The following is a 19,621-nucleotide window of genomic DNA, read 5'->3' on the forward strand; positions in this document are numbered from 1 at the left end:
ACTGTGTGCTCAGCAAGCAGTTGTCAGGTAGCAGGAAGCAGTTCTGAGAGTTTGAGAGACATTTCACTGCCTATCAACTGCCCATGGAAAAAAAGCCTTAAAGAGAATCTGTATTGTTAAAATCGCACAAAAGTAAACATACCAGTGCGTTAGGGGACATCTCCTATTACCGTCTGTCACAATTTCGCCGCTCCTCGCTGCATTAAAAGTGGTTAAAAACTGTTTTAAAAAGTTTGTTTATAAACAAACAAAATGGCCACCAAAACAGGAAGTAGGTTGATGTACTGTATGTCCACACATAGAAAATACAACCATACACAAGCAGGCTGTATACAGCCTACCTTTTGAATCTCAAGAGATCATTTGTGTGTTTCTTTCTCCCTGCAGTTCTCATGCACTGAAGTCTCAGGCTGCTCTTTTTTTCTCCTGCAAACAGCTTTGCCCTTGTCTGTAATTCTTCAGTATGTGAAAGCCCAGCCAGCTCAGAGGACGATTTATCCAGCTTGTAAAAGAGAAGAGAGAAGCTGCTCTAATCTAAATAATACACAGGCAGTGTGCATAGAGGGGCCTGGAAGGGGAAATTCATAGCAGAACCACAACACTGAAGAACTTGGCAGCCTTCCAGACACAGGCTGACAAGTCTGACAAGGGAAAGATACATTGATTTATTACAGAGACTGTGATAGCAGAAAGTGCTGCAGTAAGCCAGAACACATTAGAATAGCTTTTGGAACTTGTAGGATGATAAAAAACAGGATGCAATTTTTGTTACGGAGTCTCTTTAAGCCTGGTACACACTTTCAATTATGATTGACCAATCACTGACCAATTTTACCTCCTCCATGTAGTATGAGGATCAACAGATATTGAATAAGATGAGCAGATTTTAGTTAAACTCTCGTACTACATGGGGGTGGTAACATTGGTCAACGATTGGCCCATCATAATTGAAAGTGTGTATCAAGCTTTAGTCTGGTACACATTTTCAATTATGATTGACCAATCACTGACCAATTTTACCACCTCCATGTAGTATGAGGGCCTACCGACACAATCTGCTCATAGCATTTAACATCTGATGACCCTCATACTACATGGGAGTGGTGACATTGGTCAGTAATTGGCCAATCATAATCGAAAGTGTGTACCAGCCTGTAGGATTTAACCAAATTATGCAAATTGATCTCAGACAATGTTTTTTTTTAAAATGTAATTAACGGAATCTATGTTACATTTTTAAGCTCAGAAAGAGCAAAAATATAATATAATTAAAGAGACTCTTTAACTTTAAAAAAAAACCTCTGGGGGATACTTACCTCAGGAGGGGGAAGCCTCAGGGTCTCAATGAGGTTTCCCCGACCACTGAAGACAGCAGGAATTCAGGCTGGCTTCCCCGAAACCCCCCACCCCCACAAGCTAAGATTTATTTACATCTCCGGGATCCAGCGCAGTCCCAGTAGCGACTCTTCCTTCAGGTGAGGCGGAAATAGCCAAACCCCATCGGATCCGCTCTACTACGCAGACGCAAAAGACTCGCGCCTGCTCAGTAGAGCGGATCCGATCTGGTTCAGCTATTTTCGCCTTCACCCAAACAGAAAGCCGCTAGTGCACCTGTGCAGGATCGCGGTAGGTAAATATTTACCTCTGGCCAAGTTGTACTCCAACTAGATAACCTAAACACACTGCTACTTGGTATGAATGTTGTATACTACCCCACCTCTTGTCCCCTCTCCCCCCATTTCCTTATATTGTAATCTCGCAAGGGCCGGGCTCTCTCACTCTTTTCTGTCTTGAAATTTGGTACACATTTATTTATATTAATTTTGACACTGTCATTACCAATTCTGTGTTTTGTACCAACTCTGTATTTCGTATATGCCTGTATACCGTTGTCTGTATTATTTTATACCCCATGATTGTTTCTTACTTTGTGCAACGCTATGGAATATGTTGGCGCTAAACGATTCAATGATAATAATAATAATCTATCTAAAATAATAATTCTGATGACTACAGCTTCCAGAGGTGCACCACAGCACAAAGACAGCTCCGGAGTAATCCTGGTGAAATCACAACATGGCATTGACTCTTCTAAGAGCGGTGCTCAAACTGCAGTGGTGCACCTGTGGGACCCCTGGAAGAGGTGATGTCCTCCACCCAGCTCCTCAATCACAGAGGGGTCTACAGAGGAGGTGGGCAGTCGAGGTAGCCTAACAGACGGTCACCTCTCCTCGCTGTAGGCCATCAGAGCAAAGTGGATGACTCCATATTTTTACTGCAGCAGTAAGCTCACACAGCTTTATTTGATTTCATTCAAACTAAATATATAAAAAACAATGACCAGTGCACCATGTATAGATGCAATCAAATATATTGTGATCAGCTTTCGTCAGCAAATTGTGAGAACAGAGAAGCGTACAGCATCAGGCTAATCAATATACAAAGCAATCGATATCATATAATAAAGCAACATAACGTACAGCTATATACAATGGTCTCATACAGTGGTGTATACAACATTAGATCACTCATAGATGTGGCTCATGAACATATATCTTCAAAGAGCAGCAGGATAATACGGTAGTCCTTATATTAGTACACAAGGAGCCAATGGGAACAAAGCATAAATGTCCAATCATGAACCAGGCAGAGTGATCAGTCAATAATGCAATCCAAGCACCCTGACAGCACTGTTTCGGATTACTACCTTTTTCAAAGGGTAAAGGATTCTCCTCTTTGGCTGCTGATTGGATTGCATTATTGACTGATCATTCTGCTTTGTTCATGATTGGACATTTGTGCTTTGTTCGCACTTGCTCCTTGTGTACTAATATAAGGACTTTTATCCAGCTTATCTTTGAAGATATATGTTCATGAGCCAAATCTATGAGTGATCTAATTTTATATACAGCACTGTATGAGACCATTGCATATAGCTGTACATTATGTTGCTGTAATATATGATATTGATTGCTTTGTATATTGATTAGCCTGTATATTGATTTGTACTCCTACTAGATAACCTAAACACACTGCTACTAGGTATGAATGTTGTATATACTACCCTACCTCTTGTCCCCCCTCCCCCCATTTCCTTATATTGTAAGCTCGCAATGGTCGGGCTCTCTCACCCTTTTCTGTCTTGAAATTTGGTACACATTTATTAACCACTTTACCCCCAGCGGTACGAATTTCTCCGTCCCTTTTTTCCCCCCTAAAAAAACAGGGACGGAGAAATCCTTACCTTCCGCGCTACCGCCGCTGTCTGCGCGCACCCGCCGCTCGTGCAAGCCGCCGCCTGCTCGCCCGGAGATCAATGAACGGGAAAATCCATTCCCGTTCGTTGATCTAGCCCCCGCAATGATCTGCTGCTTCTTTCAGAAACAGCGAGATCATTGTGAGTCTCCCAGCCTCCTACTGCTTCCTGTAAGTGTCCTTCCGGACGCTTACAGGTCGCATGTAAACAAACACTCTGTGGCCATCTTGTGGCCAAATAGTAAACTACACCCTAAAAGCATTTTACATATACAAACATTACATTTACACAATAAATTAACTCATTACCTCCCACACTCCCCAATTTTTTTTTTTTTTTTTGTAATTAAAAAAAAAAATACAATAAAAAAAAACATAAATAGTTACCTTAGGGACTGAACTTTTTAAATATTTATGTCAAGAGGGTATAACACTGTTACTTTATAAACTGCGGGCTTGTAATTAGGGATGGATGCAAAACTGAAAAAAATGCACCTTTATTTCCAAATAAAATATTGTCGCCAAACATTGTGATAGGGACATAATTTAAATGGTTTTATAACCGGGACAAATGGGTTAATACATTTCATGGGTTTTAATTACAGTAGCATGCTTTATTTAAAAACTATAATGGCCGAAAACTGAAAAATAATAATTTTTTCCCACATTTTTTCCTATTTCCCCATTAAAACACATTTAGAATAAAATAATTCTTGGCATAATGTCCCACCTAAAGAAAGCCTAATTGGTGGCGAAAAAAACAAGATATAGTTCATTTCATTGGGATAAGTAATAATAAAGTTATAGACGAATGAATGGAAGGAGCGCTGAAAGGTGAAAATTGCTCTGGTGGTCAGGGGGTAAAACCCCTCAGTGGTGAAGTGGTTAATATTAATTTTGACACTGTCATTACCAATTCTGTGTTTTGTACCAACTCTGTATTTCGTATATGGCTGTATACCGTTGTCTATATTATTTTTTGCCCCATGATTGTTTCTTACTTTGTGCAACGTTATGGAATATGTTGGCGCTAAATTATTAAATGATAATAATAATAATTATCTATCTAAAATAATAATTCTGATGGCTACAGCTTCCAAAGGTGCACCACAGCACAAAGACAGCTCCGGAGTAATCCTGGTGAAATCACAACATGGCATTGACTCTTCTAAGAGCGGTGCTCAAACTGCAGTGGTGCACCTGTGGGACCCCTGGAAGAGGTGATGTCCTCCACCCAGCTCCTCAATCACAGAGGGGTCTACAGAGGAGGTGGGCAGTCGAGGTAGCCTAACAGACGGTCACCTCTCCTCGCTGTAGGCCATCAGAGCAAAGTGGATGACTCCACATTTTTACTGCAGCAGGAAGCTCACACAGCTTTATTTGATTTCATTCAAACTAAATATATAAATGACCAGTGCACCATGTATAGATACAATCAATAATATTGTGATTAGCTTTCGTCAGCAAATTGTGAGAACAGAGAAGCGTACAGCATCAGGCTAATCTATATACAAAGCAATCGATATCATATAATAAAGCAACATAATGTACAGCTATATACAATGGTCTCATACAGTGGTGTATACAACATTAGATCAATCATAGATGTGGCTCATGAACATATATCTTCAAAGAGCAGCAGGATAATACGGTAGTCCTTATATTAGCACACAAGGAGCCAGTGTGAACAAAGCATAAATGTCCAATCATGAACCAGGCAGAGTGATCAGTCAATAATGCAATCCAAGTACCCTGACAGCACTGTTTCGGATTACTACCTTTTTCAAAGGGTAAAGGATTCTCCTCTGGCTGCTGATTGGATTGCATTATTGACTGATCATTCTGCTTTGTTCCTGATTGGACATTTATGCTTTGTGCTTTGTTCGCACTGGCTCCTTGTGTACTAATATAAGGACTATTATCCAGCTGCTCTTTGAAGATATATGTTCATGAGCCAAATCTATGAATGATCTAATTTTGTATACACCACTGTATGAGACCATTGCATATAGCTGTACATTATGTTGCTTTAATATATGATATTGATTGCTTTGTATATTGATTAGCCTGATGCTGTACGCTTCTCTGTTCTCACAATTTGCTGATGAAAGCTGATCACATTTTTTGCATCTATACATGGTGTGCTGGTCATTATTTTTTATATATTTCTGGCATACTAGGACCCTTGATGGTCCGGTTTACTAGATCAAGCACCCATTTTTGCTATTGTTCCTGTTGTTATTCCAGGTGTGCAGACTTTTTTTTCTGATGGATTGCTATTCATTCAAACTAAACACATACATTGATTTAGCTTACTTTAAGTTACAAAGCTCTCCACAATCTCACTCCTTTTTACATCTCCTCACTAGTTTCCAGATACCAACCCAACCACAATCTCAGATCTGCACATGACCCTCTTTTTTTCTCCTCTAGAATCACCTCCTTGCATTCACATATACAAGATTTTTCACATGCTTTACCCCTCCTCTGGAATCCCCTGCCACAACACATCTGTCACTCTCCAACCTGTGATATCTTTAAACGTGCCCTCAAAACTAACTTTTTTCATCAAGTATACACTCTACCTTAGGCCAGTTCTCTTTTGACCTCTGGGCAAAATGTACTCCTACTAGATAACCTAAACACACTTCCACTAGGTATGAATGTTGTATTCCGCAAATCTGTTCTCAAGGCCCAGCAACAGTGCATGTTTTGTGGAAATCCACAGGTAAGTAATCAGCTCTGCTGAGACACTAATTACTCCACCTGTGCATGTTTGTGGTTTTCTGCAAAACATGTACTGTTGGTGGGCCTTGAGGACAGGCAGGGGTGCAGCTAAGGTTTTTGTGGCCCCAAGCGGACTGCAGGAAGTGGCCTTATGGGCGTGGCTATTCCGCAGAAAGTGGGCATGGCCATGACATGTGGGTGGAGCGAAAGGGGGGATGGAGGGTGTTTGAGGCGCGCGTAGTGTGCTGCGCCGAAAAATGGGCATGGCCATGACATTGTATGGGCGGAGCGTAACTGTAACCCCACATCAGCAAATATAGCCAACTATGACCATTAAATAATAAATGCAGCAACAGTTACCCCAGACACCAGAAAATAAGCGCAATGTGGGCAACATTTCACCAGAAAAAAAACACAATTTGGGCAACATTTCAGCAGAAAACAAACGCAATTTGGGCAACATTTCAGCAGAAAATGCACGCAATTTGGGCCACATTTCAGCAAAAAAAAAAACAAATGCAATTTGGGCAACATTTCAGCAGAAAATAAACGCAATTTGGGCCACATTTTAGCAGAAAACAAACGCAATTTGGGCCATATTTTAGCAGAAAACAAGCGCAATGTAGGCAAAATTTTAGCAGAAAACAAGCGCAATTTGGGCCACATTTTAGCAGAAAGCAAACACAATTTGGGCCACATTTTAGCAGAAAACAAACGCAATTTGGGCCACATTTCAGCAGAAAGCAAACACAATTTGGGCCACATTTTAGCAGAAAACAAATGCAATTTGGGCCACATTTTAGCAGAAAGCAAACGCAATTTGGGCCACATTTTAGCAGAAAACAAACGCAATTTGGGCCACATTTTAGGAGAAAACAAAAGCAATTTGGGCCACATTTCACCTGCAAAAAAGAATTTAATCAACTGACAGAAGTCCCATCACCCGGCCGGCCTCTGAGGTGCAGCTGCCCAGACGATCCTCCTTCCTGCATATCTCCCGCGCTGAATTGCATAGCAGGGCTACGGGAAGATGGCGCCCGAAGCCCTGTACAAATAGTCTCCAGTACAGGGCTTCGGACGCCATCCTCCCGTAGCCCTGCTCTGCCTGCTGGAAGACCATGCAGGCAGGCTGGAGCGGGGCTGCGGCGCGGACAACAGTGTGACGTCACAATGACGTCATGGAGCCTATGAGGCCCCAAGTGGCTGCTTGGTGCCTGGCGGCGCCCCTGGGAACAGGATTGGGGAGCTCTGTTGTATAATACCCAATAGGCCTGTACGATTTTAGGAAGAATTTAAATCGAGAGATTTCTGTATGAAATCACAATTTCAATTCACGATATCCTTCAAATAAAGCTGTTTTCCCTCTGTGCCTGTTTGTTCCCCCTCTGGGTTTCTCTGTCCCCCTGTCTCTCTTTGTGCACCCTCTGTCTCTCTTTGTGCACCCTCTGTCTCTTTTTGTGCCTCCTTTGTCTTTATCTGTGTCCCCTTTGTGTCTCTCTTTGTGCACCCTCTGTGTCTCTCTCTGTGCCCCTTCTGTGTCTCTCTTTGTGCCTGCTCTGTGCCCTCTCTGTGTCTCTCTAAGTGCCCGCTCTGTGTCTCCTCTCTACCTCTCTATGTGCCCCCTCTATGTCTCTCTGTACCCGCTCTGTGTCTCTCTATGTGCCCCCTCTGTCCCCCAAACGGCGGCAGTGCTGGACATACCATCCAGCACGTATCCAGCATTGCCCATCTATCCACTTTGCCTCCTGCATGCCCGGCATACCAGAAAGTATGTCGTGCACAAGATCCAGCAGATGGCGAGAGGACAGACAGGATAGCGTTTGACTTGTGTCAGAAGTTCAACACTGCCGATACTGCGGGACGCACACACCGGGGCTTGTGGGAAGTTTGACGCCACTTCTTCGATGACGTCATAGCATAAATCGCCGCTTTGACGGTTATGAAATTGTGATCTTGGTGATAGTGATTTTGGTTTACATTCGATTTATCGTTCAGGCCAACTGTACAATCTTTATTAACTCCAAAATCAACAAGTAAAATAAAAATATTTGACAACAAAGCACCAGCAATGAATCCACGTGATTGTAATAATTAGGATCAATTCTGGTCACATATCAGGGGTAGAGGTGTCATAAATCCTGTGAAAAATACATAGCACCACAATCCATGTGGCAAAAACCAATAAGGTGCAGAAAAACAGGTGATGGCTATGAAGCAATGACAATACACGCCTTTAATATACATAAATAAAATGTATCGCTAACTATCCCTAATTTGTATCTATTTTACGTGTAGGTAATGATATCTCATAATCCGCCGATAGGGGTGCCTACCTAATAATGTTTTTCACAGACGTGTCATATCTCTGACGGCCACAAGGTGGAGCTCCAGACACAGTTTCATGTCTGAGATGCGAGCTCATAGCTCTCTGCTCCGTGAGATGCCTGTAGGGAGTAGGCGGGGTCTTGCTGCTATACAGGAATGCCTGGGTAAGTCGGGACAGTGCGGAGACCCGTCCAGCTCTTGTGCTCAGCAATGTGCTGCCACCGCTGCTTGTCCTTCCACAGAAATTGTTTACAGTTACCACAGCAACTGGGGTGACACGTGGCTGATGATGCAGTCAGGTAATGTACGGCATCCCATCCCCCGCGCCCAAAGTGCTGTATCTCACATTATATATATATATATCTATTTCCCGATGCCGATTCTCTGCACCAGGCGGACGTCGACGTCGCTATGTATCTACACATTCAAAAAAAAAAAAAAACAACATAAACCACTTAGCACACAATAAGGTTTCTCTACCACGGCCACAAGGGGGTGCTGCGGACACAAGTAATGACGTCCTCTTGGCTAACAAACGGGCTGCTGGCTCCTCGATGCTGCGTGTGATGCTTTAATCGTCCCCGTCTTCTGCCCACAAATGTCGCCGGAGTAGAGACCAGACCAGAAACACGTTCATCACCTTCGCCCGCCTGTCGCTCGTGTGTCCGCGGAGGATGTGTTTCCGGCCGGGTAGCTGCCATGCTGTGGATGCCTCGAGCTGGTGACATATGGACACGTGCAGCCTTCTGTGCTGCTCACTGTGGCTCTCACTATTCATGTCAGTTCTCCTATAACTATGCTGCTGACAGTCTAGGATTGTTATATTACTGTATGTAAACACGTATATAGGGCTTGGATTCTCTTGATGCACTTGTTTTATACTGACCGACCACGACGCTCATAATAAAGTTATTTATAATAGACTGGCACGGCGGGGTAACCTCTTTTTGGACAGTGCAGTGTATCCTGAGAACAACAGTTGTGCATTATATATTAGGGAATTAATTTTATGATTTCTATGCCAGGCATCAATATATATTCTCCCATCTGGTTAAATCTAGAGATCCTGTAGCCACACCTTGATTTGTATTGTACTGTAGGTTTTTGAAATAAAGTAAAGTTTTGCTCAAGATACATCATATACAGTATATAATTACTGAATCTCTTGTTCATTAAGTAGGGATATTGTCCCTGCGTACACTGCCTCAGTGTCTCTGGGTTTGTGCTTCTGCGCATGTGTGCAGCACTGACCGTTGGGACAGGAGGACGGGGCCAGTCAGCGGGCGGCTGTGTGCACGGGCGGACTGCTGCGCGAATGCTCATGCGGCGGTTGCAAGCGCATGCGACGGTAATACACTAGAGCCCGTTTTTAAACGGGCTAAGGTGGCTAGTATATTATAGAACACATTTATTGGATATGATTTATTTGCTCCTTTTTTTTCCTTTAATTTCTTAGCTTAATTTGCGTGAAAACACACTTTTTAAATAAGTGTGCTAAGGGTAAAAACAGACACTTACCTGGGGCTTCTATCAGCCCCCTGTAGCAGTAATGTCCCCCGCTGTCCTCCGATCTGCCGTTCCCTGCCGCCGGCACCGGGCAATTGTTCGTCTAACACAGACGAACAATGCGTGCTCCCGTTTGCGTCATCGGAAGCTTACTGCGCAGTACGGAGGTTTCTTGTACTGCTCCTGCACAGTACGCTTCTGATGACGCGAGCGGAAGCTACAGGTGCATGGATGCGCAGCCGCAGTTGGAAAGCATGCCGCGCTAGACCGGAGAACAGCGGATCTGAGGAGGGTGGCGTGGGACATGACTGCTACAGGGGGCTGATAGAAGTCCTAGGTAAGTGTCTGTTTTTACCCTCAGCACCCACACACAGAACCCCTTTAAATTGTGTCGCATTGTAGTGATTGTGATTTCTATTGGATGGGAGGGGGGGGCATTTTACTGTCATTAGCATCTTAAGGTGGCCACTAGCGTTACAATTTGCAGAACAATCGTTTACAAACGATTCTTTGTATGAATGATCGGAAATGATTGTTGGGACCACTAATGGACAAACCCCATACAAAGAATCTGATCAGATTGATGGGACCAATCCAAAAAACAGATGGATTTTACTAACCTGATTGGTTAGGAGATTTTTTCCTTCAGCGTACGTTTCCACTAGAGCAAATCTGCATGCGTTTCCTGCATGCAGATTCGCATAGACAATACAAGTGGATGGGACTGTTGCGGGATACTGTGTAGTTTGTCGTGGAGAAAAAATCTGCACGGCTGAACCATCAGAATTCGCACGCCGCACACCCGCACGCGATTCATCGGTAATGTAACTAAATAGGAAAACCGCAAGCATTTTAGTCTTGCGGTTTTCCCGCCGTTTCCGTGTGCGTTTCCTCTTAAAAACCCATGTCAATGCTTGCCAGCATTGACATGGTTAAAATCGCGTTGTGTAAACCGCGAGTGATTCCGCGTGAAAATCCGCATCGAAATGGCAACGAAACCACAATCACATGCGGATTCGTTGCCGCGATTTTCCCGTCGAAATCGCACAGCAGTAGTGGAAACGTACCCTCAGTAGTCACAAACGATCATTTCTAATCGTTCATAAAAGATCGTTCAGCAAATTGTATTGTTAGTGGCCACCTTTGCACTCTAATCACTCTCATGTCATCCTTAATGACAGGAGACAATGATTAAAGCGGACCTGAACTCAAAACTCTGGTCTAAAAGAAACGCAACAGCATAATAGCCTTTATAGAAAAAACTTTCTTTGTTACAGCTGATAGAAATCCTAACATAAAACTGCACTGTTTCTACTTCCTGCTTTCATGGAAGCAGGCATTGTTAGCATCCTACACTTTCAAATGAGCTTATCTGCCTTTAGTAGTTAGCTGACACAGGGGAGAGGTCAAATTACAACTTGTGATTAGACACAGATAAGGGGGAATTAGGCTAAACTCTCTAAATAATGTACAGTGTGCATTTCTATGTTTTCCTTGTGTCCTGTGTAAGAGTTCAGGTCCACTTTAAGGTGTAATCACAAGCGCTGGAAAGCTCTCCTAGTGGGTCCCAGGCCTTATGAAGCAGGGATTGGACTGTAAGCTTTGGAGGTAAATGTTTGTGAATTGAAGGATTTAATGCGGAAATTAAAGCGGACCTGAACTCAGAACTTCTTCTCTGCTCTAAGAGATAGGCAACAGCATAATAACCTTTAAAGAAAAACATTTTTGTCACAGCTGATACAAATCCTGCAGTAAATCTGCAGTGTATCTACTTCCTGCTTTCATGGAAGTAAACATATTGTTAACATCCTGTGATTTCAAATGGGCTTATCAACCGTGGTAGTCAGCTGACACAGGGGAGAGATCAAATTACAACATGTGATTTAGACACAGATGAGGGTGGAATTAGACAGCCTAAACTCTTTAAATACATACAGGGTGCATTTTTCCCTTCTGTCCTGTGCAAGAGTTCAGGTCCACTTTAAAGGTTGCCTAAACTGAAATGAATCTAGCCAGTTAAACTTACTTTGGGTGTCTCTCAGTCCGCTGTAGTCCTTCAGGTTCCTCATTGTCGTTGTGCTCTCATCCTTTTAGCAGCTGTGCCCCTCTGAAAGTTGGTCCACTGAGTAAGCACAGAACACCTCCAGCCACAGGAGCACGATCGATGGGGCACACTGCCCAGGGCCGTGCATGCAGGTTTTGGATGAGACAGCTGCTGAGTGGATCACAGCGAGGGACCAGCAGGACAACGGGGCTAGAAGAAATTCTAGGTAAGCTACATTGGCCAGATTTGTTTCACTTTAGTTTTCTTTTAGGATACTTTTACACTTGTGTGCTGTAGTAGTGGTGTGATTTGGAACAATCGCACTGCACCCAAAAAGTTGCACTGCGCGTTATAGCCATGGTGCAACCGATGATAAAATAACACAGCTCTTCAATGAGTCACAGCGTAACACACGGCAGCTTGTGCGTTACTTATGCGGTGCCCGGAACACTTTCAGCGCATTTAGTCACACCGCAGGCAGTGTGTTATGCTTTATTGACTTAAATGGCCACTGGGGCGATCTGTGGTTAGGGAGAGTACGGGCACGTAATGTCAGGGCAGCCCTCAGGGGGGACCACTGACACTGCAGTGAGGGGCCCAGGGCTTCTGGGGGCCCTGGGCCCCCCAAAGCACTGGAAGGGCCGCATGTGCTGGCTGCGGGCCTGTGGCTCACTAACCAGCACACCACGTTCCAGCACTGAGAGAAGAGTGACATCAATTATATATATGAAGTGGCCTAAGCTTTGAAACCTGCATTATGGCCTCTTTTTCATGGGCAGTTGAACTGTGTGCTCAGCAAGCAGTTGTCAGGTAGCAGGAAGCAGTTCTGAGAGTTTGAGAGACATTTCACTGCCTATCAACTGCCCATGGAAAAAAAGCCTTAAGCCTGGTACACACTTTCAATTATGATTGACCAATCACTGACCAATTTTACCTCCTCCATGTAGTATGAGGATCAACAGGTATTGAATAAGATGAGCAGATTTTAGTTAAACTCTCGTACTACATGGGGGTGGTAACATTGGTCAACGATTGGCCCATCATAATTGAAAGTGTGTATCAAGCTTTAGTCTGGTACACATTTTCAATTATGATTGACCAATCACTGACCAATTTTACCACCTCCATGTAGTATGAGGGCCTACCGACACAATCTGCTCATAGCATTTAACATCTGATGACCCTCATACTACATGGGAGTGGTGACATTGGTCAGTAATTGGCCAATCATAATCGAAAGTGTGTACCAGCCTGTAGGATTTAACCAAATTATGCAAATTGATCTCAGACAATGTTTTTTTTTTTTAATGTAATTAACGGAACTTTGCACACATTGCACACAACTTTGCACACATAGAAGTTTTTATTTTTTTGTCACAAGTTAGCGGAAATTGATTTTAATTGTTTTTTTTCACAAAGTGTCATTTTCCGCTAACTTGTGACAAAAAAATAAAATCTTCTATGAACTCACCATACTCCTAACGGAATACATTTGGGTGTCTTCTTTCTAGAATGGGGTCATTTGTGGGGTTCCTATACTGCCCTGGCATTTTAGGGGCCCTAAACCGTGAGGAGTAGTCTTGAAACAAAAATGACCTGTGAAATCCTAAAGGTACTCATTGGACTTTGGGCCCCTTAGCGCAGTTAGGCTGCAAAAAAGTGCCAATCATGTGGTATCGCCGTACTCGGGAGATGTAGTATAATGTGTTTTGGGGTGTATTTTTACACATACCCATGCTGGGTGGGAGAAATATCTCTGTAAATGACAATTGTTTGATTTTTTTTTTTACACACAATTGTCCATTTACAGAGAGATTTCTCCCACCCAGCATGGGTATGTGTAAAAATACACCCCAAAACACATTATACTACTTTTCCTGAGTACGGCGGTACCACATGTGTGACACTTTTTTGCAGCCTAGGTGCGCTAAGGGGCCCAACGTCCTATTCACAGGTCATTTTGAGGCATTTGTTTTCTAGACTACTCCTCACGGTTTAGGGCCCCTAAAATGCCAGGGCAGTATAGGAACCCCACAAGTGACCCCATTTTAGAAAGAAGACACCCCAAGGTATTCCGTTAGGTGTATGGCGAGTTCATGGAAGATTTTATTTTTTGTCACAAGTTAGTGAAAAATGACACTTTGTGAAAAAAAAACAAAAATCAATTTCCGCTAACTTTTGACAAAAAATAAAATCTTCTATGAACTCGTCATACACCTAACAGAATACATTGGGGTGTCTTTTTTCTAAAATGGGGTCAGTTTCTGGGGTTCCTATACCGCCCTGGCATTTTACGGGCCCAAAACCGTGAGTAGTCTGGAAACCAAATGTCTCAAAATGACTGTTCAGGGGTATAAGCATCTGCAAATTTTGATGACAGGTGGTCTATGAGGGGGCGAATTTTGTGGAACCGGTCATATGCAGGGTGGCCTTTTAGATGACAGGTTGTATTGGGCCTGATCTGATGGATAGGAGTGCTAGGGGAGTGACAGGAGGTGATTGATGGGTGTCTCAGGGGGTGGTTAGAGGGTAAAATAGATGCAATCAATACACTGGGGAGGTGATCGGAAGGGGGTCTGAGGGGGATCTGAGGGTTTGGCCGAGTGATCAGGAGCCCACACGGGGCAAATTAGGGCCTGATCTGATGGGTAGGTGTGCTAGGGGGTGACAGGAGATGATTGATGGGTGTCTCAAGGTGTGATTAGAGGGGGGAATAGATACAAGCAATGCACTGGCGAGGTGATCAGGGCTGGGGCCTGAGGGCATTCTGAGATTGTGGGCGGGTGATTGAGTGCCCTAGGGGCAGATAGGGGTCTAATCTGATAGGTAGCAGTGGCAGGGGGTGATTGATGGGTAATTAGTGGGTGTTTAGGGTAGAGAACAGATATAAACACTGCCCTTGGGAGGTGATCTGACGTCGGATCTGCAGGCGAACTATTGGTGTGGGTGGGTGATCAGATTGCCCGCAAGGGGCAGGTTAGGGGCTGATTGATGAGTGGCAGTGACAGGGGGTGATTGATGGGTGGCAGTGCCAGGGGGTGATTGATGGGTGGCAGTGACAGGGGGTGATTGACAGGTGATTGACAGGTGATCAGTGGGTTATTACAGGGAAGAACAGATGTAACTAATGCACTGGCGAATTGATAAGGGGGGGTCTGAGGGCAATCTGAGCGTGTAGGCGGGTGATTGGGTGCCCGCAAGGGGCAGATTAGGGTCTGATCTGATGGGTAACAGTGACAGGTGGTGATAGGGGGTGATTGATGGGTAATTAGTGGGTGTTTAGAGGAGACAATAGATGTAAACACTGCGCTTGGGTGGTGATCTGATGTCGGATCTGCGGGCGATCTATTGGTGTGGGTGGGTGATCAGATTACCCGCAAGGGGCAGGTTAGGGGCTGATTGATGGGTGGCAGTGACAGGGGTTGATTGATGGGTGGCAGTGACAGGGGGTGATTGATGGGTGATTGACAGGTGATCAGTGGGTTATTACAGGGAAGAACAGATGTAAATATTGCACTGGCGAATTGATAAGGGGGGGTCTGAGGGCAATCTGAGCGTGTAGGCGGGTGATTGGGTGCCCGCAAGGGGCAGATTAGGGTCTGATCTGATGGGTAACAGTGACAGGTGGTGATAGGGGGTGATTGATGGGTAATTAGTGGGTGTTTAGAGGAGAGAATAGATGTAAACACTGCGTTTGGGTGGTGATCTGATGTCGGATCTGTGGGCGATCTATTGGTGTGGGTGGGTGATCAGATTGCCCGCAAGGGGCAGGTTAGGGGCTGATTGATGGGTGGCAGTGACAGGGGGTGATTGATGGGTGATTGACAGGTGATCAGGGGGGATAGATGCATACAGTACACTGGGGGGGGGGGGGTCTGGGGAGAATCTGAGGGGTGGGGGGGTGATCAGGAGGGGGCAGTGGGCAGGGGGGGAGATAAAAAAAAATAGCGTTGACAGATAGTGACAGGGAGTGATTGATGGGTGATTAGGGGGGTGATTGGGTGCAAACAGGGGTCTGGGAGGTGGGCAGGGGGGGGGGGGGGGTCTGAGGGGTGCTGTGGGCGATCTGGGGCAGGGGGGGGAGAAATCAGTGTGCATGGGTGCAGACTAGGGTGGCTGCAGCCTGCCCTGGTGGTCCCTCGGACACTGGGACCACCAGGGCAGGAGGCAGCCTGTATAATACACTTTGTAAACATTACAAAGTGTATTTTACACTTTGTATACGGCGATCGCGGGGTTAACATCCCGCCGGCGCTTCCGTATAGCCGGCGGGATGTTGCGGCGGGCGAGCGGTGACAGGCGCCGGCGGAGGATCGCGTCACGGATGACGCGATCGCTCCGCCCATGCCCTTACAAGGACTCTGTGGGTGAGCCGGTCCTTAAGGGCTCCACTTCCCGGCCGCCCCTGTGCGTTAGGAGGTCGGGAAGTGGTTAAGTTACAAAGCTCTCCACAATCTCTCTCCTTTTTACATCTCCTCACTAGTTTCCAGATACCAACCCAACCACAATCTCAGATCTGCACATGACCCTCTTTTTTTCTCCTCTAGAATCACCTCCTTGCATTCACATATACAAGATTTTTCACATGCTTCACCCCTCCTCTGGAATCCCCTGCCACAACACATCTGTCATTCTCCAACCTGTGATATCTTTAAACGTGCCCTCAAAACTCACTTTTTTCATCAAGTATACACTCTACCTTAGGCCAGTTCTCTTTTGACCTCTGGACAAAATGTACTCCTACTAGATAACCTAAACACACTTCCACTAGGTATGAATGTTGTATTCCCCAACTCTGTTCTCAAGGCCCGGCAAGAGTGCATGTTTTGTGGAAATCCACAGGTAAGTAATCAGCTCTGCTGAGACACTAATTACTCCACCTGTGCATGTTTGTGGTTTTCTGCAAAACGTGTACTGTTGGTGGGCCTTGAGGACAGGCAGGGGCGCAGCTAAGGTTTTTGTGGCCCCAAGCGGACTGCAGGAAGTGGTCTTATGGGCGTGGCTATTCCGCAGAAAGTGGGCATGGCCATGGCATGTGGGTGGAGTGAAAGGGGGGACGGGGGTTGTTTGAGGCGCACGTAGTGTGCTGCACCGAAAAATGGGCATGGCCATGACATTGTATGGGCGGAGCGTAACTGTAACCCCACATCAGCAAATATAGCCAACTATGACCATTAAATAATAAATGCAGCAACAGTTACCCCAGACACCAGAAAATAAGCGCAATGTAGGCAACATTTCACCAGAAAAAAAACGCAATTTGGGCAACATTTCAGCAGAAAAAAAACAAATGCAATTTGGGCAACATTTCAGCAGAAAATAAATGCAATTTGGGCCACATTTTAGCAGAAAAGAAACGCAATTTGGGCCATAGTTTAGCAGAAAACAAACGCAATGTGGGCAAAATTTTAGCAGAAAACAAGCGCAATTTGGGCCACATTTTAGCAGAAAGCAAACACAATTTGGGCGACATTTTAGCAGAAAGCAAACGCAATTTGGGCCACATTTTAGCAGAAAGCAAACGCAATTTGGGCCACATTTTAGCAGAAAACAAAAGCAATTTGGGCCACATTTTAGCAGAAAACAAACGCAATTTGGCCCACATTTCACCTGCAAAAAAGAATTTACTCACTTGACAGAAGTCCCCTCACCCGGCCGGCCTCTGGGGTGCAGCTCCCCAGACGATCCTCCTTCCTGCATATCTCCCGCGCTGAATTGCATAGCAGGGCTACGGGAAGATGGCGCCCAAAGCCCTGTACTGGAGACACAAATAGTCTCCAGTACAGGGCTTCGGACGCCATCCTCCCGTAGCCCTGCTCTGCCTGCTGGAAGACTATGCAGGCAGGCTGGAGCGGGGCTGCGGCGCGGACAACAGTGTGACGTCACAATGACGTCATGGAGCCTATGAGGCCCCAAGTGGCTGCTTGGTCTGCTTGGTGCCTGGCGGCACCCTGGGAACAGGATTGGGGAGCTCTGTTGTATAATACCCAATAGGCCTGTACGATTTTAGGAAGAATTTAAATCAAGAGATTTCTGTATGAAATCACAATTTCAATTCACGATATCCTTCAAATAAAGCTCTGTTTTCCCTCTGTGCCTGTTTGTTCCCCCTCTGGGTTTCTCTGTCCCCCTGTCTCTATTTGTGCACCCTCTGTCTCTTTTTGTGCCTCCTTTGTCTTTATCTGTGTCCCTTTTGTGTCTCTCTGTACGCCTGTCTCTCTTTGGGCACCCTCTGTGTCTCTCTCTGTGCCCCCTCTGTGTCTCTGCTTTGTGCCTGCTCTGTTTCTCTCTGTGTCTGCTCTGTGCCCTCTCTGTGTCTCTCTAAGTGCCCGCTCTGTGTCTCCTCTGTACCTCTCTATGTGCCCCCTCTATGTCTCTCTGTACCCGCTCTGTGTCTCTCTATGTGCCCCCTCTGTCCCCCAAACGGCGGCAGTGCTGGACATACCATCCAGCATTGCCCGTCTATCCACTTTGCCTCCTGCATGCCCGGCATACCAGAAAGTATGTCGTGCACAAGATCCAGCAGATGGCGAGAGGACAGACAGCGTTTGACTCGTGTCAGAAGGTATGTTCAACGTTGCCGATACTGCGGGATGCACACACCGGGGCTTGTGGGAAGTTTGACGCCACTTCTTCGAACTTCCCCATGCGGTAATGACGTCATAGCATAAATCGCCGCTTTGACGGTTATGAAATTGTGATCTTGGTGATAGTGATTTTGGTTTACACTCGATTTATCGTTCAGGCCAACTGTACAATCTTTATTAACTCCAAAATCAACAAGTAAAATAAAAATATTTGACAACAAAGCACCAGCAATGAATCCACGTGATTGTAATAAATAGAATCAATTCTGGTCACATATCAGGGGTAGGGGTGTCATAAATTCTGTGAAAAATACATAGCACCACAATCCATGTGGCAAAAACCAATAAGGTGCAGAAAAACAGGTGATGGCTATGAAGCAATGACAATACACGCCTTTAATATACATAAATAAAATATATCGCTAACTATCTATTTTACGTGTAGGTAATGATATCTCATATTCCCGATGCCGATTCTCTGCACCAGGCGGACGTCGACGTCGCTATGTATTTACACATTCAAAACAACATAAATCACTTAGCACACAATAAGGTTACTCTACCACGGCCACAAGGGGGTGCTGCGGACACAAGTAATGACGTCCTCTTGGCTGACAAACGGGCTGCTGCTGGCTCCTCGATGCTGCGTGTGATGCTTTAATCGTCCCCGTCTTCTGCCCACAAATGTCACCTGAGTAGAGACCAGACCAGAAACACGTTCATCACCTTCGCCCGCCTGTCGCTCGTGTGTCCGCGGAGGATGTGTTTCCGGCCGGGTAGCTGCCATGCTGTGGATGCCTCGAGCTGGTGACATATGGACACGTGCAGCCAGGGGCGTAGCTAGAAATGACTGGGCCCCATAGCAAAATATTTTTATGCCCCCCCCCCCCCCCCGACCTTCCAACCCCATGGACCTCGGACCTCCCACACAAACATTCCTCCAGGACCCTCCACCCCAACATTCCCACACCCCTCTAAGTACAGTATAAGTAGCCAGGTCTATAGATGTCCCCAGAATAGGTGGCCAGGGGGAGAGATGTCCCCAGAACAGGTAGCCAGGGGTAGAGATGTCCCCAGAGCAGGTAGCCAGGGGTATATGTGTCCAGTATATGTAGGCAGGGGTACAGGGCCGGTTCTAGACTGGCACATATGAGGGGGCAGTCAGAAATGGGTAGGG

General features: G+C 45.4%; 1 long non-coding RNA gene across 1 annotated transcript; it reads right to left on the reverse strand.

The window, feature by feature from the left end:
* Positions 1–272: 272 nt before the first annotated feature.
* On the reverse strand, positions 273–8,563 carry LOC137531811 (uncharacterized). Its single transcript, XR_011023769.1, has 2 exons — positions 8,316–8,563; positions 273–502 (listed from the first exon to the last, which is right to left on the reverse strand). It is a non-coding gene; the product is annotated as an uncharacterized lncRNA (long non-coding RNA).
* Between the last annotated feature and the right edge of the window lie 11,058 nt (positions 8,564–19,621).

This window comes from Hyperolius riggenbachi, chromosome 9, assembly GCF_040937935.1.
Source record: "Hyperolius riggenbachi isolate aHypRig1 chromosome 9, aHypRig1.pri, whole genome shotgun sequence".
Classification (NCBI taxonomy): Eukaryota; Metazoa; Chordata; class Amphibia; order Anura; family Hyperoliidae; genus Hyperolius; species Hyperolius riggenbachi.